The sequence below is a fragment of the Eurypyga helias genome, unplaced genomic scaffold (assembly GCF_000690775.1).
Source record: "Eurypyga helias isolate BGI_N326 unplaced genomic scaffold, ASM69077v1 scaffold17199, whole genome shotgun sequence".
NCBI classification, from domain to species: domain Eukaryota; kingdom Metazoa; phylum Chordata; class Aves; order Eurypygiformes; family Eurypygidae; genus Eurypyga; species Eurypyga helias.
Window position 1 is genome coordinate 4,495 of NW_010270382.1, and position 12,461 is coordinate 16,955.

The 12,461-nt window shown below is 42.3% G+C and overlaps 1 long non-coding RNA gene across 1 annotated transcript in view; it reads right to left on the bottom strand.

Annotated features, from left to right (window-relative positions):
* Positions 1-514: 514 nt before the first annotated feature.
* Positions 515-12,461, bottom strand: part of LOC104514683 — a 40,004-nt gene continuing 28,057 nt past the window's right edge. Inside the window, exons 2-3 of the long non-coding RNA XR_727936.1 lie at positions 3,138-3,209; positions 515-596 (exon numbers count right to left, since the gene is read on the bottom strand). This is a non-coding gene — a long non-coding RNA (uncharacterized LOC104514683). The remainder of the gene's footprint in view (positions 597-3,137; positions 3,210-12,461) is intronic.

Here is a 12,461-nt window from a genome sequence, read left to right on the forward strand (position 1 = left end):
AGGGCAAACGAGTGATTAGTTGTAGCAGCTGTAGTACTGTGGGATTCTGGTCCCACTGCTGTTACTGGTGCCAGAATGAGAGTACCAAGGGAATCACAGCAGCATGAAAACCACGCCTGCTGCCAGAGAGAGTACTTGCTGAATTCTGTGCAATGAAGTTTCATCTTTTCTGCTGTGCTTGGACATAGGAGTTATTTATGTGCAACTCAAAAGTAATGCTCATTTATTCAGGCTTTACTTGTACTACTGCTAGTTCTTTCTTAAATGGTAGGTGTTTTAGATCCATGGGATTTGGATCTTCTCAAATCATGTGATGTTTTCTATGAGTGTCGTGGGTCTGACTCCAGGATTTGCCGTAAGAGAAATGAATTCAGAATGGTATCATTATACATATATTTGCTTAATATAACTGGATAAGCAAACATCTCTGCTGCTGCTTCTGCTGCTGTGCTAACAATAGCAAATCAGCTTATGTTTTTAAATTATCACAAAAGAAACTTCTGGTGTTATTTACCTGCAAAGAGGTTCTACAAGATCCTTGTCAAGAAAATCATGGTCTTTCTTTACGGCAGCAATGTCAATGGGAAACTGGGAGTCTGTAAAAGGAGACAAGATATTAAATGGAGTGTTTGCTATTCAAATGAAAATACATTGTCTACATCTTAAATGATTTGCATGTGCTTGCTCACTGAAATCTAGTGTGACCAATTTCACTCAGCTCTGGTTCCCTTCCAACTTATCTGTGACCCTTTCAGTCACTTTATTATTTTTGATTTCTGTTAAAAGTATAGTTCAATGTTCCATGCACCAAAGAGAGAGCAAGATTATTTCATTCTGGCTTTAGTAAGATACTCAATTGTTTGCTGTCCTTTCTAGCACCTAGCACAAACAAATGAGATCAGGGAATTACCAACAAGCTTTCTTTATCCACATGAGCAACAAGGTTCTCCATTCCCATCACAGTGACTTGAGTTATTTACTAGACAAAACAGAATATCACAGTGACTTAATGAGTTATTTACTAGACAAAACAGAAATATTCTGCACTTTTTGCTTTTAATATAGGTCCCTGTAACGATTTCAGACAAAGGGTTACTCAAGTAACAGAGACCAAAAAAAAAAGTGTTGAATTATAACCCCCATTATTAGCTAAAAAGCCAGACTAGTGTGCTGGAAGCTGACATTTGTAATGAAAAGTGACATGGCTGCAAAACATTAGTGGGCTCCATGACGGTGGGACGGATTCCAGTGCTGTGGCTGCTCTCCAGACTGCTCTGCCATGCTTAGGTACCGCAGCAGGACGCTGGGACACAGGAACCGCAGCCAGAATTTTCAGACACTAGTGCTTAACACTGACATAATAGATGCCTGTAAAAAGGACCTTGTTTTCAGAGACACAGACTGTCTGGAGTGCATATTGACTGTATGGGAACTGTGGGAGTCCAGCACAGGTTGTTTTTTGGAGGGAACATCCCTTAGAGTTCAGCAGTCAGTGGGCTCTCCTTTCGCTGGGGGAGTGGGGATTTGAGATACTCCAGTTACAAGATAGACACAAAAGGTACTACTGGCCATGCAGGGACTGTGGTAGAAAGACTGTGCTTGAAGCTGTGGATGCTCCATCCTTGGCTGTCTCCAAGGCCTGGCTGGATGAGGCTTTGAGCAACCTGGTCTAGTGGAAGGTGTCCCTGCCCATGGCAGGGGGGTTGGAACTAGATGATCTTTAAGGACCCTTCCAACCCAAACCATTCCATGATTCTGACATCTGTACCAGCTTTGGCCTAGCAGGTTTATTAGTCTTAGTTCATTTCTGGGTTTAACAGAGCCTGCCTGGCTCCTACAAAGCCACCTGGGCATCTCCGCATGGTGCTCCCAGTACCTGGACACCTGAGCCTTGAGGGACCTCAGCTGGCCATCAGAAGATGTGGAGACCCTCCCTACGTGGGGATGGATGGTGTCTGAGCTGGCTCTCATCAGAGCTGGTTCTGACCTGCAAGGTTTCTTGGCCATTGCTCCATGTGTGGAGCTGTGCTGCCTCCAGACCCAAGCTGACCCTGGAAGGTGTCCAGCAGCGTTTGGCAGAGCTGCGCTTCAGCTAATAAGCCCGAGCGGGCCTGAGCTGGCTCTGTGTCTCTGGCAGAGAGAATATGCAGTTTGGGAAAAATGAGGATTAGCTGCAGCTTCCCTCACAGCCTGGAGAAGAGACAGCAGCTTTTAAATACTTGAAGGGGCCTACAAGGAAGCTGGGGGGGACTTTTTACAAGGGCCTGTAGTGACAGGACTAGGGGTAACGGGTTTAAATTGAAAGTGGGGAGGGTTAGATTAGATATCAGGAAGAAATTCTTCCCAGAGAGGGTGTTGAGGCCCTGGAACAGGTTGCCCAGAGAAGCTGCGGATGCCCCATCCCTGGAAGTGTTCAAGGCCAGGCTGGATGAGGCTTTGAGCAACCTGGTCTAGTGGAAGGTGTCCCTGCCCATGGCAGGGGGGTTGGAACTAGATGGTCTTTAAGGTCCCTTCCAACCCAAACCATTCTGTGATTCTATGACTGATCCAGAGTGAGCAGCAAAAACCCAACCCCAGTCCCCAAACTGCTCCTGAATGCAGTAGCAATGCAACTACTCATCCTGTCCTTGGGGACACCGCTTCCCTGGGAACGAACTTCACAGCTAGGAAGGGGACACAGCCATTTGCTTTGAATTAACACCAAAATAATGGTTTTCCTTGCTCTGCAAATGCAAAATGCATCTCAGATTACTCGGTTTGGTAACTTTGAAGGGTTTTCAATCTTATTTTCATTAAAAATGAAATTTTCAGTAATTATCCATGCTTTCAATCTTATTTTAGACACAGTTCAGGAAGTTAAAAAAAAGACCAGTGTATTTGGAATTTTTGTACTTGTTTTTGTTAACCTTTGAGATTTATACACACTCTATCCTTCCTTTTTTTTTTCTTCCCATGGCTAGAAGGGCAAGAATTTTACTCTTCTTTAGGCACTGGTATGACTCCAGCAGCTGAGGCTTTGTGAAGCAGCCAGCCATGGCCATAACTCAGTCAAATGTAGAGTTGGCCAATTGCAAGCTCTCCTGGCAAGCACCCAGTGCACTTTCAGTATTGCACAAAGAGGAGAAAAACCTACTTACCCTCATAGAACTGAGCATATTGGGGAAATCCAGCTGCACGTAGCCAGTCACACGCTTCCTTTGCTTCGATTTCTGAGCAGAAAGAGAAAAAAAGTTCACACTTCTTTTGCATTCGAAGTTGTTTTAATTACAAGGAAATAGCACAGAGAGTTGGTAGTAGCTGTTTGTTGCTTAAAAGTACTGTCATCACTCTGAAGTATTTCTTTATAGCATCAGAAAATAAAACAGTGTCCATCAAAGAAATCCACCTGCCTCCACAGGACTCTGGGGTTTGCATAGCTGCTTGGTGACTGGGATGAAATGTTAATCATCTCTATGAAGCCAAAGTTGCTCAGCCAAGTTTGTGGTCCTGTGTCCTATACTCTCCTAAGGGTAAGTTGGGGAAGATGAAGACAAAGCAGGGTGGAACTGGGAGGACAGGGAGTGTGCACTGTGTTTTTTCCTGCTCTGACACTTCTTGTGGAGAAAAATCCCATGTGAAAGCCATTAAAAGCTCTGCCAGGAAAACCTCAATGCAGGGCTTGTTACCGAAGGGACAATTACACAGGTAGGATGCACCTTCCTACCTTTAGCCATCTGAACTCCATTATGTAGACTTCCCCCTCAAGTCAATAGAGAGACAGTTACTTCCAAAGGGTGATCATTTCGCCTCAAAGTAGTGTCTAAAATAGGCAGGATAAATCAGCTACTGACAACGCTTTTCCCCTGTGGCTGCTAACAGAGGGAGGATAAACAGCTACAGGTACGTCTGTGCAGCTAAATAAAATAGATACAGGCAGTAGCTTCAAGCACTGGACTCCAGACCACTCACTCTTTAATTTTAAAGCACTTCCAGGACTGTTTTGGACTGTTTCAGTAATCTATCATGACAAATCTTTCCTCGAGATTTCTAGTACTAAGCAGTGAGGAATCAGTCTGTGTCATCTCATCCCATCCTCCCTACTATTTAGAAGTATGGACACAGCTGATGCTAGACTAGGTTTCCCCTTTCAAACAGCTTTCACTCGGTAAAATGTACCCTATCCCTATGAAAGAGGGGGGAGAATCATCAGCTGGACAAGGGAATAGCCCCTCCTTATTTTGAGAGTGACAGTAGGGATAGGTGAACATGAGGGAATGGAAGAAAATTATGTTCAAGAGGGGGACTACGTAAGAACTAAAGCTTTTTGCACAGGAGAGGCAGATCCACCCTGTGCAATGACTAAAGCAGCAGTAAATAAATGTCAGCTACTCAAAAAGAGAAGATAAATTTTGAAGTGTCTCCAGCAAAAGAGACTTTGTGCGCTCCAGCAGTCACACGCATGGCTATGCACCCAGCCCCTGAGATGACAGACGCATGCTGACAGTAGGGTATTTCAGTTGTGATCAAGCTCCATGGGCTCATTTTGTGGAAAGCAGCGTGCCAGGTCCGGCTCTGCCTGCATGTGCTGCTGCTCCCAGAGCAACTGGAGGAACAACCGAAAACAGAGGCTCATCCAGATAAATGCAGGTTGCTGAGGAAACCTGGGCAACACCTCCTTGCTGCCCAGATCTAGATCAGGATCTACCGCTTGAACAGTTTTGGTTTACCAGATCCAAGTCAAAACACGTATCTCCACCTCTTACATTTGCAAAGCGCTAAGGAATGGAGTGTGCAGGTGTTGAAGAAAGCAGACGTTTGATGTTGCTTATTATTCATCCTGAATGAACCAGTCGAGGGTTCTGGCACATTTGTGGTGGTAAAATCCAGACACCCATAATACAAACCCCTAAATATAAAACAAGCAATGGAACTGGAAAAAGAAAATCAGACTTAGTTGCTCTTCTGCATGTTCTGCCTTGCATGCAAAAAAAATTCCAGTTGTAAATCAGTTTTCTACTAAAATGCATTTTTATAGATAGGAGATGCTGGTGTGAATTTTCCCCCATGTTATTCTGTTCAAATCATTCATTATACCCTGAATAACTTTACCCACTGAAGCTCACCATAAAACCTGCTTTGAGTATACTCTGCAGTATGTGACCCACACACCTTTCTGATGCTCTAAATACTGAGTCGCGCCAGCAAATTTTGTTGCAGAAATCAAAATTCACAATACAAGTCCTACTTATCAAAAGCCCTGTTTCCCCAAGATGATTAGACAGTTAAGAGCTCCGCAATGGCCTCAATCATTAGCACTGCTGAAAAGGATTTACCACCAGGTCTTCATTTGCTTTGACATTAGTTTATGTCAAGGCCAAAAAAAGGAGTATGAAAGTACATTCAGTTCTTTACACTGCCCAAAAGAATGAGGAGCTTACATAAAACGTGGCTCTCACTATTGCACATCTGCGTGCTGAAAGCACATCTCTATTATGTTCCAGTGAGACTGAGTATTTTTGTTAAATGCTTGGAAAAAAGACAAGTCTTTATACTTTTTTCTTTTGCTTAATTCAATCTCATGAAACACAGATGAATCAATCCCATTTCAAAATGTATTTTACAACTCAGAACAGCTGTACGTACATTCTAGTTGCATCTGGCCTGGAAGCACAACTAACAGAGGCTGTGGGTGATGGAGAATGCTACCATTTAATGCTCTTATATGCTTATCATATTTCAATGTGGTTTTGCAGTTGGCTGCTCACAGGAGCTTGCTGAGGAATCTTCCTGCAGCCCAAGTGACATCTAAAAAATCTCAGGTTGCAACGGGTGTATCATTGCAGGGAATAACCAAGGAAGCAAACCTCACCATTTTTTGGGTTGGATGTTGTCTGGGTTACGAGGCTGTTTGTAACACTGCAACCAGTCATGACTGACTGGTTAACTTCTGCCTGCAGAACTTGAACTCTCCTCTGTGAACCGAGGAGTATTCTCGCTTTCTGAGTGATGACCTCAAACAAACAGATTCAGCCTTGAATAAGATTTGCTAAGTCAGCTTCCAGGGTTTTGGCCATGTATCAGTGACCAGTTTCTGCTTTTATCTCTTTCTTTTTTGGCCTTATTCAGAGGACAGCTGAAGGGGAGAAGTGCAATGTGGTGCTGGCCAACCAAAAATAAGACTTTACTCATACAAGCCTACTTCTACCGGCTAAAGGAACCTGTTCCACCCATTCCCTTCCTGGCCACTCCTACAGTTTTGGCAGAAAGGCACAACCAAGGACACTCCTCAGCAGACATCGAAGGTGATTTCTATTATTTCGCTCTGGGAATCTAACCCAAATTATAGTTCAGAACACACTACAGATTCATTCATTACTGGATACTGTATTGCTTAAAACATAATTTGAGATGCTCAGTTTAACCTTCTCCTTCCCTGCACATACTCTAATATTGGCTTTTTGTAACTTGGTAGTGCAACATCAGTGGAGACCTCTTTGAGAAGGGATGAGTACAGCACCTCGCTGAAGCTGTCAGTGGAGGGCTGCAGAAATACTTTAGGCAGCATTGGTGCAGTTCTCTTCCCACGTGACATAATCGAGATCGACACACACAAAAGCCCTCTGGCCACATCTCTGGGGAGATCGGGGTGATGATCTTTTTATGGCCTCCATACCCCCCTCATCTACCAGCTCTTCCCAGGAGGTATGCCCAAAGTCCCTTGCGACAGACGTTGCTGATGACCTTCCTCACATCTCACCCCAGGGGCCCCCCCCAAGTTGCCCCCTGCTTCCCCAAAACCTTTAAGTTCATATATGCAAGCACGGACTTCAAATGTTGACAAAATCCTCTTTGATCAGCCAAGCCATCTTTTCATGTGTTTTTTTGTTTGTTTGGTTAGGTTTTTTTTTTCTCCCCCCTTATGGGATTGGTTCTTAATTTTTCCTCCTGGAATTGTCCCACTGTGTATGAAATTAAATGTTTATCAGAGACACTGAGAGAGTAGCCCAAAGCATATATCGCACAGTAGAGACTGAAGTGTAAATCTTCGATCCATATTTTTTTATTATTAAAGATGTAAGTAGAGTGAAATAAAAAGAGAGAGGTTCACCTAGGAAACTTGACAGATGTTCAGAGCACAGCTGGGATGCAGCCTTCAGTCCATGATTAGTGTTAAGCAGGTTTGAGCTTGTCTCCCACAGACCATGTGGCTGCTCTGGCTATTCTGGGGATGGAGATGGTTGCTTGCAGTCTTTCCCTCCCTCCCAGCACTTTCTTTGATTCTCCACAAGATGCTTTGACCGTTCCCAACACCAGAGCAAGACTCCAGCAGCCATCTGCCACCACAGGGGACATCCTACCCTGCCTGCCCTCACCCTGGCTAGCTCCTTTTCCTGCTTTCCTTCACGCCATACCAGCTCCTGGTTAAGCCTTCAGAGATCTAGCTCAACCCTCTAAAATGGGAAACTATCCACCTGCCTCTCAGCCCCCCAGAAAACTCCAAAAAACCAGTAATGGTCTGCTCTTGGACTAGTAAGATGACCCAGATCCATTAAGGGTCCCATTTAGTCCACATTAGCCGCATTTTAATAACTCAAAGGAAAACAAATCACCGGGACAGTCCTTCTTCACATGAAAGAGAACTCTCTGGAAAGTTGTTTAGAGAAAATTGCTCTGTCAAGAGAAAATCATGCAAGTAAATTAATTTTCTAGCTTGGGACCTTATCACTGTCCATGAGTATCAGTGCTAAGACCTAAATATTACAGTCCTTTCCCTTCTCCTAACTAGATGTCAGCACCACTTCTTCTTTCTGCCTTTCTGCCATTCTCTCTCTGTCTCATCTATCTTCTCTTTTGGTGTTTCTCCTTTTTTTAAAGCTGTATTTTTTATTTAAGATTCAGATATTCCTTTGTACAACGCAGTGAAAGAAATAGCAACTAGAATAAATAAGGTACATAATTACCCCATCTATTGTGTTTATGTTAACTTTATGTGATAACATTTATTATTCATCTGTCTGTAACAAATCACTGTTTATGCTCACTTTTTTATTCCCCCTGTATTGCTCACCACTTAAATCTAATTTCCTAGACTTAAAATATCTGGGAGCTTTAGAGAAAATGATTAATCAAGTCGTTGGAAAGGAGTGTATTTTACTGTACAGCCACATCAGTGAGCTCCAGCGGCCACCACAAGGTGGTCTGTTAGGAGGGAGAGGTCTCACTCTTGCAAGTGTTGTTTGGGAGCAGAGTAACAGCGTGGTTACAGCTCAGAGGGTTTACAGGTAGTTACTCTGGTGATATGCTTTACGTTAACTTTTGGACAGATGGGGTCTATAGGCAAGCTCAGACCAGGCTGAAGCAGTATGAGAATAGGTCCAGCATGTTGCAGCCCAGTCTGAGAAATTTCAATGGCCTCCATTACTCTCCTGCCCCATGTCTTTAAGATACGTATCTGTGTAACTCTTACTTTACAGATGGGGATTTAAAACACTTCGGAAGTACGTAAGCAGGTTAGAAACAAGGTTGGTGGGAATTATGTGCTTGACTCTAACTGCTCTTAAAAATCTGCCTGTATCACTCCTCTGTTACTAATACCCTTAGAAATCTGGCTTGGACAGACCAAATCCCAAATTCCTGAAACCTAAACCCATCACTCCATTGTCACTCAGCTATTCCGTAACCCTAAAGGCTGATAGGTTTCCACTGTATGGCATTTGCAAAATTGCTTCATGCGTAAGAAATTAGATATACATTAAGGTCTAGGTGCTAAACTGTAAAGAACAGGAAAATATTTGTAAATATGAGAAAAGATTACTTTCCAAGGTCATGTAGGAAATTCACAGCAAAACAGAGGCTCACATCTATAGCTTACAAGGAGCAAGTAAAAGCTTAACTACTAGATTACTGTCTTGTTCCACTACAGCAAGCAGGTCGGGGTAGATTATGGAAAAATACAAAGCTTCTCATACTCCCTAAGGAAAAAGCCCCGTGCAATTTAATAGAGACAGATGCAATTTTCTGTAACCTTTCATGTTGCATTATACCCACTAGAATTCTTTTAAAAGGGAAAATCTTTAAGTTTTATTTATAGGATGGCATAAATTTTTGTGCAAAGGATATTGATGTCTTTGAAATTATTTAGGTATTTAGCATAATTTCCTGAGAACTCCATTTGAGGGAATGCTTTTAGGTAGAGCTCAGATGGTGCGCCCCATTCCCTTCCACTCTGTGGGAATTTTCCTCAAGATTTCCAATAGTAATGCAAAGGTAATTGTACCATGCACCCATAAAATTACCATTTATAGTACAAATATATCATAAATGAAATAAAAGATAATCATACAATGAATTTCTATGATTTTACTACACTATGGAGCATACTCTTGAATAAATCCTGATAATAAGGTTTTCAAAAGTGGAATTTCATTGGAATTATTTTATATCATGCTGTATAATTAGTATTAGAGGCAAGGCTATGTTTTGCAAGCAAAGAGCAAATAAAGCTGTCAAAGTGTTATTTTTAATAGACCTTAAGCTTTTGCAGAATATTGTGGTACCAGTAATAATACAGTAAAATATGGACCTTTTAAACTACTGTGGCTGAATATAATTCAAATGTCAACAGAAGAAGATCCTTTCAAGCTCATGAGTAGTTTCTTTATGTGTAATTCTTTACACTTGGTGAACAATTGTCAGATGATGTCCATTCATGCTCTGACTTCTTAGAAAGGTTAAAAGTGAGAAGCATGATTATTTATGGACATGGAAAAAAATCTCACATGCTGCGAGATGAAAAGATTGGGACTGTTTACCTTAGAGAGCAGATGAATAAGTAAGGGTTGTGGTAAAAGGGTACAAAATCAGGGATAATACAAAAATAGGAAATTGGGATGTTCTATTCACTCTGCCTTGCAGCACAAGGACAGGGAGATTAATGAAAAGGGAGGAATGAAAAAAGGAAGGCAATCTGAACTGATAAAATATTTTTTTATAGCAATCTATAAAATTCATTGCCAGAGGACGCTGGGATTGGGAGATGAGTGGGCTTAAAACTGAGCTGGAGTCTTATCTGGCTGTCACTGCTACCACCAGAAATTTGGAAAAGGATACCCCAGAACAGAATAAATGAAAGCAAACTGAAGGCGGTGTTATAAGACTATTTTTTCCCAGTTAGATGGCCCCTTATATAGCTTCTCCTTCCGAGATACTGAGATTTCTATTGCTCAGACATAGTCTTGGACTATATAAAATGTTTCTTTCAACCACTGTGACAACTGTTTTGCTCCCTACTATAACCAAATTCAGCATAGCCCAGCTGGGAGACTTGTCGTCAGCCTTTCATGCTGAGCAAGGCTTTCTCAAGAGGAAAGGTGTGTTATTCCAGCAAAGAATTAGGAACTGAAGTCCCCTTTGGGTGAAAGGATTATGCTGAATTCCTATCCTAAATTAATGGGATACTGGTAGAACTGGTAGGCCTGACATTTACAGCAGGTTCACCAGGCACGAAACTTTACGGGTCTGAGAACATGTCTGCATGAATATTTTTTTACATCTAGATCTCATCAGAGCTAGTGGTTTCGCTCATGCTAATAACATGAAGGCAGCTTTGCAAATAGCATCGCAGAAACAGGGAAAACCGTTTGCAGTGTAGGAGAGACCTTTGTACGATGTGCTACATGTCACGCAGCCTTTAAGCTGAGAAGTGACCCGCAGGGACCACTGAAGCGCTAGCCAGCACAAAAAGCCAGCAGGGACGGACACAGGGACACTTAAAGACCTTAGGAGCATGAGATAACCTGAGGGACCCCCGATTCACAGTAATTAGCCCCCCTTCCAGACAGCCATCACTGTCCCTAAGTGTCTTTAGCATAAATCAATTCCCCAGGGATTTCTCCCATCATGCAGATGTCTAAGTAACTCCCTCTGCTGAGGCACAGTGTTTGGAACAGACAGGTACCTAAATATGAGAATGAAATTAAATTTGGACACCGAGTCATCTTAACATTTAAAAGTCTCAGACATAACATAACACACCAAAGATATTCAATAGTACACAGCAAAGATAATCATGTTATATGGCTCAGCTATGTGGTAAAACCAAGAGATTCAGGTCTTCCTGAAGTGTCCTCTCCAGGGCTTTGGCTGCTGCTTATCATCATGATCACTTCTATTTATATCTGGTTTCCCTTTCCCCTTTTCTTTCCCTGTCTTCCATTCCAAACTCACTTAAACTAATACTCTGCCATCCCTTTCTCTGACATTTTTGCTACCCACTGTCCCCCATGTCCACCCAGTTTATACATCCTTACTCCATTCCATTTTGTTTCTTTTTTTTGCCATTTTCCTTTTACATTCCTAAAACTGGATTTTCAATCCCTCCTAACCCAAAAAATCTCTATCTTCAAGTATCTCTTGAAAACCTCTTTTCTTCTTAGCTTATAATTGATTTGTACAATGCAGCACTTTGTGATGAGACTAATAAAACAATAGCTTGCATCCCACATCTCATCTTGAGGCACTTTAAGCAGTTATAAAAACTGATGCAGAAGTTATATATAGGGATCACTTCATCCCTGGGTGAAATGCAGCTGCATTAGGATGAAATGTGGCAGCTGCATAAAAGAACGCTGCAGCAGTTTATGACAAGAAACAAGGAGAATACTTTATCTAGCTGAAACTACTAATAGGATTTATGAGATAGATAAAATTCAAATAATATATATCTATTGGGAGCTAACAAGGACACCAGGCGCTCCTCCCTCTAGTCTTAGGAAAAATACGCTGGTACTGCTAATGGGCAGAAGTGATTAAGAGCTCGGTTGCCTTCACATCCTCCCCCTTCCCCACTAGGATTTATATTCCTCTTCTTGCCTTCTGACAGCCCCCATGAGTCCTGGCTCAGCAGACTCGGAGGAGAGAGTACCACCCACTCGTTCCCCAGCACCATGATGCCCTTCCCACCTATTTGGCCTGCCGTTCAAAAGCTGAGCACTGCTGACTTGAGAATTAGCAAGGCTTTGATACATGAGCACTGCATGTCCAGTGAAAAATGTGTTTGGATAAAGGTCTGGAAAATGCGAGTCTTTAAGGGCTATAATACAAAATACATTGTATTTTTAATGTGGCAGGAACATGATCAAATAGGTAGAGAAGGGGTAACAATCCCATCCCTTGGGATCTATTCCAAAACTTCTGGTGACTCAAAGAGTCACTATGGGCCAAATTTTGAAAACAGAATCCTATTTTATGAGTTTTTGCCTTTGGGTTCCGAAGTTAGGAGATCTAGGCAGCATCTGAACTTCTGTGTATTATGGACCGAAGAGTGGCCTGAGTAACAAAATAGCTGCTGAGCTCATGCTGAAAAGGGAAGCTTTGAGTCCAGCTGGTATTTAGAAAACCTCCAAGTGTACGCTCACTTGCCACTTAGATGTGCTACGAAGTGATTTTTACTATGTACCACTGATAGTTCCATAACTAATAGA